General features: G+C 45.1%; 1 pseudogene; it reads left to right on the forward strand.

Moving 5' to 3' along the window:
• On the forward strand, window positions 1–793 carry LOC106022661 (annotated as a pseudogene).
• Window positions 794–6,930: the final 6,137 nt, after the last annotated feature.

Consider the following 6,930-nt stretch of genomic DNA (forward strand, 5'->3'; position numbering starts at 1 on the left):
ATGGCTGGCTGCCTCTTCCTGCACAGCGTGGAACCCGAGAGGGTCGGGTGCTTGCTCTCTAGGAAGTTCTTCATCGTTGGTTGACTCTGGTAGATAAACAGCGCCACCACACTGTGTATCCGCCGTGCCACTCGGACTCAGCCGTATCTAAATTACCCAGTCTCTGTGGCTCTTAGGTTTCACAACTATGGTACTCACACAGTTGTAGAGAGTACCGCTAACGCAATCCCACGTTTGACTTTAGGGAGACGATTCAAAAAAAGTTACATAACCACCCGTAAGGGGCGTGGAAAACTTTGCAGGGGTGGTGTTTAGCTGAACTATCAAGAGATCAGGGTTTCTGCTCTGTGTTTGCTCTGTTTACAATCCGCAGCCATCAGAGGAGTCAGGCGGGCGGGACCTCTTGGGGGACAGTGCTGTGGCTTCCGTGAGGGTGCTCAGAATGTCCAGCGTCTGACATACCAACATAGGCTTTCCTCCAATACAGCCTCTAACAAACCTAGGCTGTCTCAAACCCCTGGCAGCAGGGTTGTTTACCTTTATACCAAGAAGGATGGGAAAGCACCTAAATCCACCTGCGGTGTGTGCCCAGGCAGACTTCGAGGGGTTTGCTCTGTCAGACCGAAATTCTTAGGAGACTGTCTAAGACAAAGAGGCGTGTCAGTAGAGCCTACCGTGGCTCCATGTGTGCTGAGCGTGTCCATGACAGGGTCACGCAGGCTTTCCTTGTCAAGGAGCAGAAAATTGTTGTGAAGTGTTGAAGGCACAAGCACAGAGTCAGAAAGGGAAATAAGTATGCAGCTTTTAAAATAAAGGTCAAAAAAAAAAAAGAGAGAGAGATCAGATAAGTGTAAATTTATATTGCTGTGTAACTGTTTTGTAAAATGTGGTTAGGTAACTCATTTATAAGTGTTTATCTCTATGACATCAATTGAGTAGTTGATCCAAAGTGATAATTGCATGCCATACATATTAAAAATGTTGGATGAATTTCTTTAGTGTGTTTTTTAGGTAAATATTTAATAATGGGTTTAATCACAAGAAAGATACTCATCATGACCCTCATTTGTATAAAGTTGGGTTTTACCTTGTTGGAGAGTCAAACGGTCTGGGCTAGACAGAGTGGGAAGGTTTGCGGTGGGGATCTAACTATATTCTCAGTTGGCTGAGTTTAAAATATTTCCAATTGTTTTGATGTTTAAACTTCATAGAGTTATTAGTGAAGGGTTGTAATTAGAAAAGTCACATCTGGTATAGGCATTTTTTAACATGGGGGACATGGTTAAGTCATTAGAGTCCTTCTATTGCCTTTTCCTAGAATTCTGTTTCCCCTTCCTCTTCCTTTTTTTCAACGATACAGGTTGAACCCAGGGCTTTTGTCTCCAGCCCATCATTTTTATTGGTATTTTTTGTTATTTTGAGTTTTTTACTTATAAAACTAGGTGTGCCCTTTCCTGTGGAGAACAGCCTGTCCCCCTCTGCTGGGACATCTTCTGCGCAAACCTCAAGCTGACAGCTTGGCATGGTTTGTTTTGCTGCTGTTGCTACAAAACGTAAACTCACTCAGGAGCCTATTATATCGTCTTGTGAATAGATCGCAGCCCCCACCAAATGATCCTAGGCTCTGTCGAGCATATGGCGCCTGGTGGTTTTTTGTTTGTGGTTTTGTTTCGCTTTGCGCTACTGTGGATTCAACCTAGGGCTTTGCTATGTGTGTTAGACGAGTCATCTGCTGTCAAGCTGCAGTCCCAACCCTTTTTTTGTTTCTATTTTGAGAGGCAGTGCTGTGAGTTGCCTGGGCTGACCTTGAACTCACTACACAGCCCAGCCTCAAGCCTGAGAGTCTTCTACCACGGCTTCTTAAGTAGCTGAAGTTACCGGATGAGCCGCCACCGCCACCGCCACCGCCGCATGCGTGGCCCTCAAAGTCTTCTCCAGTCTCCAACCATTTGGTGAAGTGAGAAGAAAGAGCTCCGACTCTCAGAAGAGAGGAACAACGGTTCCTTCCGTTCTGAAGAAGGGCCGAGAGGGAGAAGCAGGTTGAGCCGACCTAGAGGGAGGGAAGGGAGGGAAGTGGTTTTTGTGTATTTGGGACTCCTCAGACACCTCCTTTTCAGGGCTTGCCGGCCTTGGACAGCCCATGGCCCGTGAAAGGATGACTTCTGGTTCAGAAGACTTTGATATAGAACCTTTCTCCCTTCCGGTCAATGCCTTTTAGGTCTCAGTTTCCCTTACTCTGTGCTCACTGTTATAGGAAACAGCCCTGCAGGCCTCTGTTTTAAACTTCTGTTGCTGAGTTATAACCCTGTGGACCAAGGGCACTCTGAACTTCCATACATCCCCCTCCCCTGTAGCCACCAATAATTCACAGAACCCTAACAGGAGAATTCACTTCTGGTATTGATCCCCAAAGAGATCTGTCTTAAAAGAACCGGTCCGTTTGCAACTTCACCTGGTTCGTGTTCATTTGCTTCATCTGATATCGATTTTAGAAAGATGCTAATGAAAATCATTTGAATGTCAGAAAAATCAACAGTTATTACTGAACAGTGGGGCGGTTTGGTAGTGAAAGTGAATCGGGTCTGAATAATTGGGAGTTTACCTGGCAGTCATTTCAGGGTTATGATTACCATTTCACCTCTCCACTCTGTTTAGTATCAACCCTTTCCTCCCAAAAGAGTAGCACGCTCCCCTCAGGATTTCAAAGCTAAATTTTTTATAAACCAGAAATATTTCGTAAACTTTTGTCATGCCACAGCTGAGCCGGCAGGTAGAGAAATGCTCTGGGCCTGGAGTTCAAGGAGCTGGCACTTCCTGGAGCTGACTGCACCAGGCTCCGAGCACGAGTGTGTTCTCTTGGAGCTGTGCACGAGGCTCTTGCCTCAGCCCAGTCCCTGATCCACAGCATCTAATTATGCTGTTTTGTCCCTTGAGGACTAAAAATGGATGTGCGAGGGATTCTTTTCAATAGCTCTGTTCTTAGCATGTATGAGAACACCAGTGCTACAATCTGAAGCTACAGGGAGATTTCACTGCACTTCCAGAATGATGACTGTTAATTGGTAGCAGGCTTTCCTGGAGCACCAAATCCGGGTTCCTTTAAGATCTACCCCATGGTGCATTTCAAATACCTGATGCCCAGGACTTATATTTTATTCATCTTAGGATACAGTACCTTCCAGTGTCTGGCCCAGAGACGGTTCTCATAAATTATAAATGCTCGAATGGACCTTGAATAAACAGTGACAAAACCATCTACATTTTAAGGATGGGTTTCAGAGTTCTTTTATGTGACTCCTTCCTGTGAAAATAGGTTTCTTCCAGAGAAACCACTGGAAATAAAAATATATTGAAACTAAGTATATAGTGAATTGTTTTGGTACATTCAAGTGCGAGTTCTTCAAATAGGATGTGATATAGGAGCAATTTAGAGGATGAACATTTTAAAAGAGATGAAGAGCCTAGTCAGGCGGCAGAGACTTGAAACCTCAGCTCCTCTAGAGGCAGGAGGCTTGCTAGTTCAGCTTGCCTCAAAAGCCAAGACTCAAGTTTGAGGGTGTTTACTGCTCAGTGGCTAGCACGTGTGAGAGGAAAAGACAGTATGATTTCCCGTCCTGCGTGCTCGGGAGTGACTTGAGATCACGAGGTTGACGATGATCCAGTGCATACGAAAATCATTTGGGAACAATAATATGCAGCTCGTCTGTGAGTGACTGTAAACAGCTTTGCTCCATTTAAATCAAACTTGGTTTTATGTAAAAACTGCTCTTCTGCTTTGGAGTGAACTTTGTGGTTTGTAAGGCCTGGTGGGCCCATAGTCGTTCACAGAAGGATTTAAGGTGCCTGCGAGTGCTCCCTGCCTTGTCCCAGACGCGCCTGACATTTTTCAAGGAAAAAAGTTTTAGTAAAGCCAGGTTGTCTCATCAGCCTAAGTCCTTCTGATATCTCAAAGTGGAAAGGGAAAAGCTTAAGGGTCACAGAAGCATCAACACAGGGTTCTAATTCGCTGCTGGATAACATTAAACCACTTTAAAGTTCTTGCGAAAGGACCCATGCAGACCTCTTCCTGTTGAGGCTGGGAGCTCTGATTACTAGTATCACATGGGACATGCGGATAAATACGTAAATGAGCTAAAAGCTGCAGTGTCAGTCTATAAGGGATCAAAGGTCAAAAGTCCCTGTTGTGCTGTTGGCTGGATGGGACGCAGATGACGGTCTTTCATCCATAGAAAGAGTGCCATGTTCTATTTGTATGGCTTTTTGTTTGTGTGGGTTTTGTTTTTTGAGACAGGGTTTCTCTCTGTAGCCCTGGCTGTCCTGGCACTCGATCTGTAGACCAGGCTGGCCTCGAACTCACAGAGATCCGCCTGCCTTGGCCTCTCAAGTGCTGGGAGTAAAGGTGTTGCCACCACTGCTCAGCCTATGTTCTTTTTTTTTCAAACAGCTTTATCCAAATGTATTTCACACACCATACCAGTCCCCCATTTAAAGCATGCAATTCACTGGTTCTTAATGCTTGTTGGTCAGCAGCACGGTGAGTTTTCATCCTTTATCAGACCCTCTTAGTTCTCTCTCCTGGCTTCCCTTTGCCCTAGGTACTTATTGTGGACCTTTATCATAAACGCCTAATATGTGGTCTTTTGTTTACTGCTTCCTTCAGCATAACATTTCCAAGATGTAGTAGACCATACCAAGCTTAATTCTTCATAGGGGCAAATAAAATTCCATTATTTGAAAGTTACAGCGGGAAGGTTGAGTCGAGGTAAGAATAGAGGAGAGCAGGATGAGAGATACCATAATAGATGGAGTCATTATAAGCTTGAGGAGAGAGCTGACACTAGTGAGATCTCCAGAGATCTACAAGGATAACACCAACTGGCAAACTAAGCAATAGTGGAGAGACTGCATTAATAGCCCCTCCTTGATGGTAAGGTTGATGACTATCTTATATGCCATCCTGGAACCTTCATCCTAGTGACTGATGGAAGCAGAGACAGACACCCACAGCTAAACACTGAACTGGAATCCTGGAACCCAGTGACAGATGGAGGAGTGAGGAGCAAAGGCATCAAGACTGTGCTGGTGAAACCCACAAAGACAGCTGACCAGACAAGGGGGGAGCTCTTGAACCCCAGACTGATGCGTGAGAGGCCAACAAGGGACTGATCCTTGTAGTTTCAATGAGGAGGCCTCAGAAATCTCTGGGGCCTTGGGTAGTAAGTAGATCAGTGTCTACCATGGCGTACAAATTAACTTTGGGAGCCCATTCCACATGGAGGGATACTCTCTCAGCCTGGACACATGGGGAAGGGACCAGGTCCTGCCCTGGATGAAATGACAGACTCTGGAGATTTCCCCCCCCCTCCGGCAAGGAAGGCCTCACCCTCCCTGGGGAATGTTGTGGGGATTGGGGGGGAGGGCTGGGGGAGGGACAAGGGAGGAGGGGTGGGAGAGGGAGCTGGGACTGACATGTGAAGCATGCATGCATGTTTTGAAGACATAATTTATTTTAATAAAAGTTAAAAAATAAAATAAGGAAGAAAGTTACAACATATTGTTCATTCAATCATTCTCGAATTGTTTCCATTCTTTGGCTGCCCTGAAACATGGTGTTATGAATATTTGTGTGTAGTTTTTGCATGGAGACATCTGTATGTTCATTTAGTGCACAGCGGTGTTCCAGGGGCCATGAGGTAACTATTTGCAGCACATCTGAGATAGATGCTGCCTCAGGCTGTATACACAACGCGGAATGAACTTCGCAGTCACTGCTGTCATTGCTTGAAATGGAAGACCTGAAATCAGAGTGCTTGAAAATCCACAATGCTAAGATCAGTCACTTTAAAAATGCCTATGATGTTGGCGTGACTATATAAAAAAAATAAATAACCAGCTTTTATACTTTACAACTGCAGCATGCTATCAAAGACAGTATCTGGAAGCCACATAATTCAATAGTTTCATAATTAAACAAATAGCAGATTTAGCTCTCCTTTAGCCCTAAATCATATGATTCCTGGCAAAGATTGGGTTTTTTCAAACAGAGATACTAAAACCCCAGCATTTTAAACAACCCAGCTATTCTCAAGTGCTGAGGATAATCAGCCAAGAAACATCTTCTTGTTCTAAAAGAGACTCCAAACTGTTTACATAGGAACTCTACACTCATTCCAGACTGTGTCTTTGTAATTTATTCATATGTAATAAAATTTCTAACAAGTTTTTGACAAAGAGCAGGTAAGAAAAGTCAGGAGTCATCAAAAGTTCAGCACAGTTCTTCGGTCAACATTTGAAATCCCTATAGAGAGGAAACATGGATTTGGCTACAGTATCCTTGCTGAGCCGAGTAAACAGTTGGGAAATACTGAACATCCTTCAGCTGCATATCTGCTCCTAGGCCGGGAATACAGTGAACAGTGCTGTCAGCCTCCTCAACGGTTCGGTATTTCGAGGCAGAAGCTTGAAGAATTAATACGCAGCATTGAGAATCCATTGGCAGCTTTGCTCACTGGGCGGCTCAGGGTGTTCTTCTAGGAATGTTTACAGAGTTTACAGAGTGCCGAGTGCGTTCAGACACCCTGCTGACAGAGGACAGACAGACTCCTGAGGGAGAGAGAGCTTCAGGAGCAAAGTAACATCCGAGTGGGACTGTAAACATGAGTATAGTTAGGGAGCTCATAAGGCAGAGGACAGTGAAGAGGGGAAGTTATCCCCGAGAAAAACCAAAGGGGCGGTGGATAAAACCTTTCTCTGGGGGTGGGGAGGGGGCGGTGTACGCACATCCTGGAAATACGGAAGGGTCCGCTAAGGTAAGGCAAGCAATAGGACGAGGGGCTGGAAGGCAGATGGTGGTCTTTAAAGGACCAGCAGAAAATGCAGAGACGGAACCAGAAAATCCTAATGCTGCGCAGGAGAGAACGACGTGGGGTA

The sequence above is a fragment of the Mesocricetus auratus genome, unplaced genomic scaffold, assembly GCF_017639785.1.
Source record: "Mesocricetus auratus isolate SY011 unplaced genomic scaffold, BCM_Maur_2.0 Super-Scaffold_4256, whole genome shotgun sequence".
Taxonomy (NCBI): Eukaryota; Metazoa; Chordata; class Mammalia; order Rodentia; family Cricetidae; genus Mesocricetus; species Mesocricetus auratus.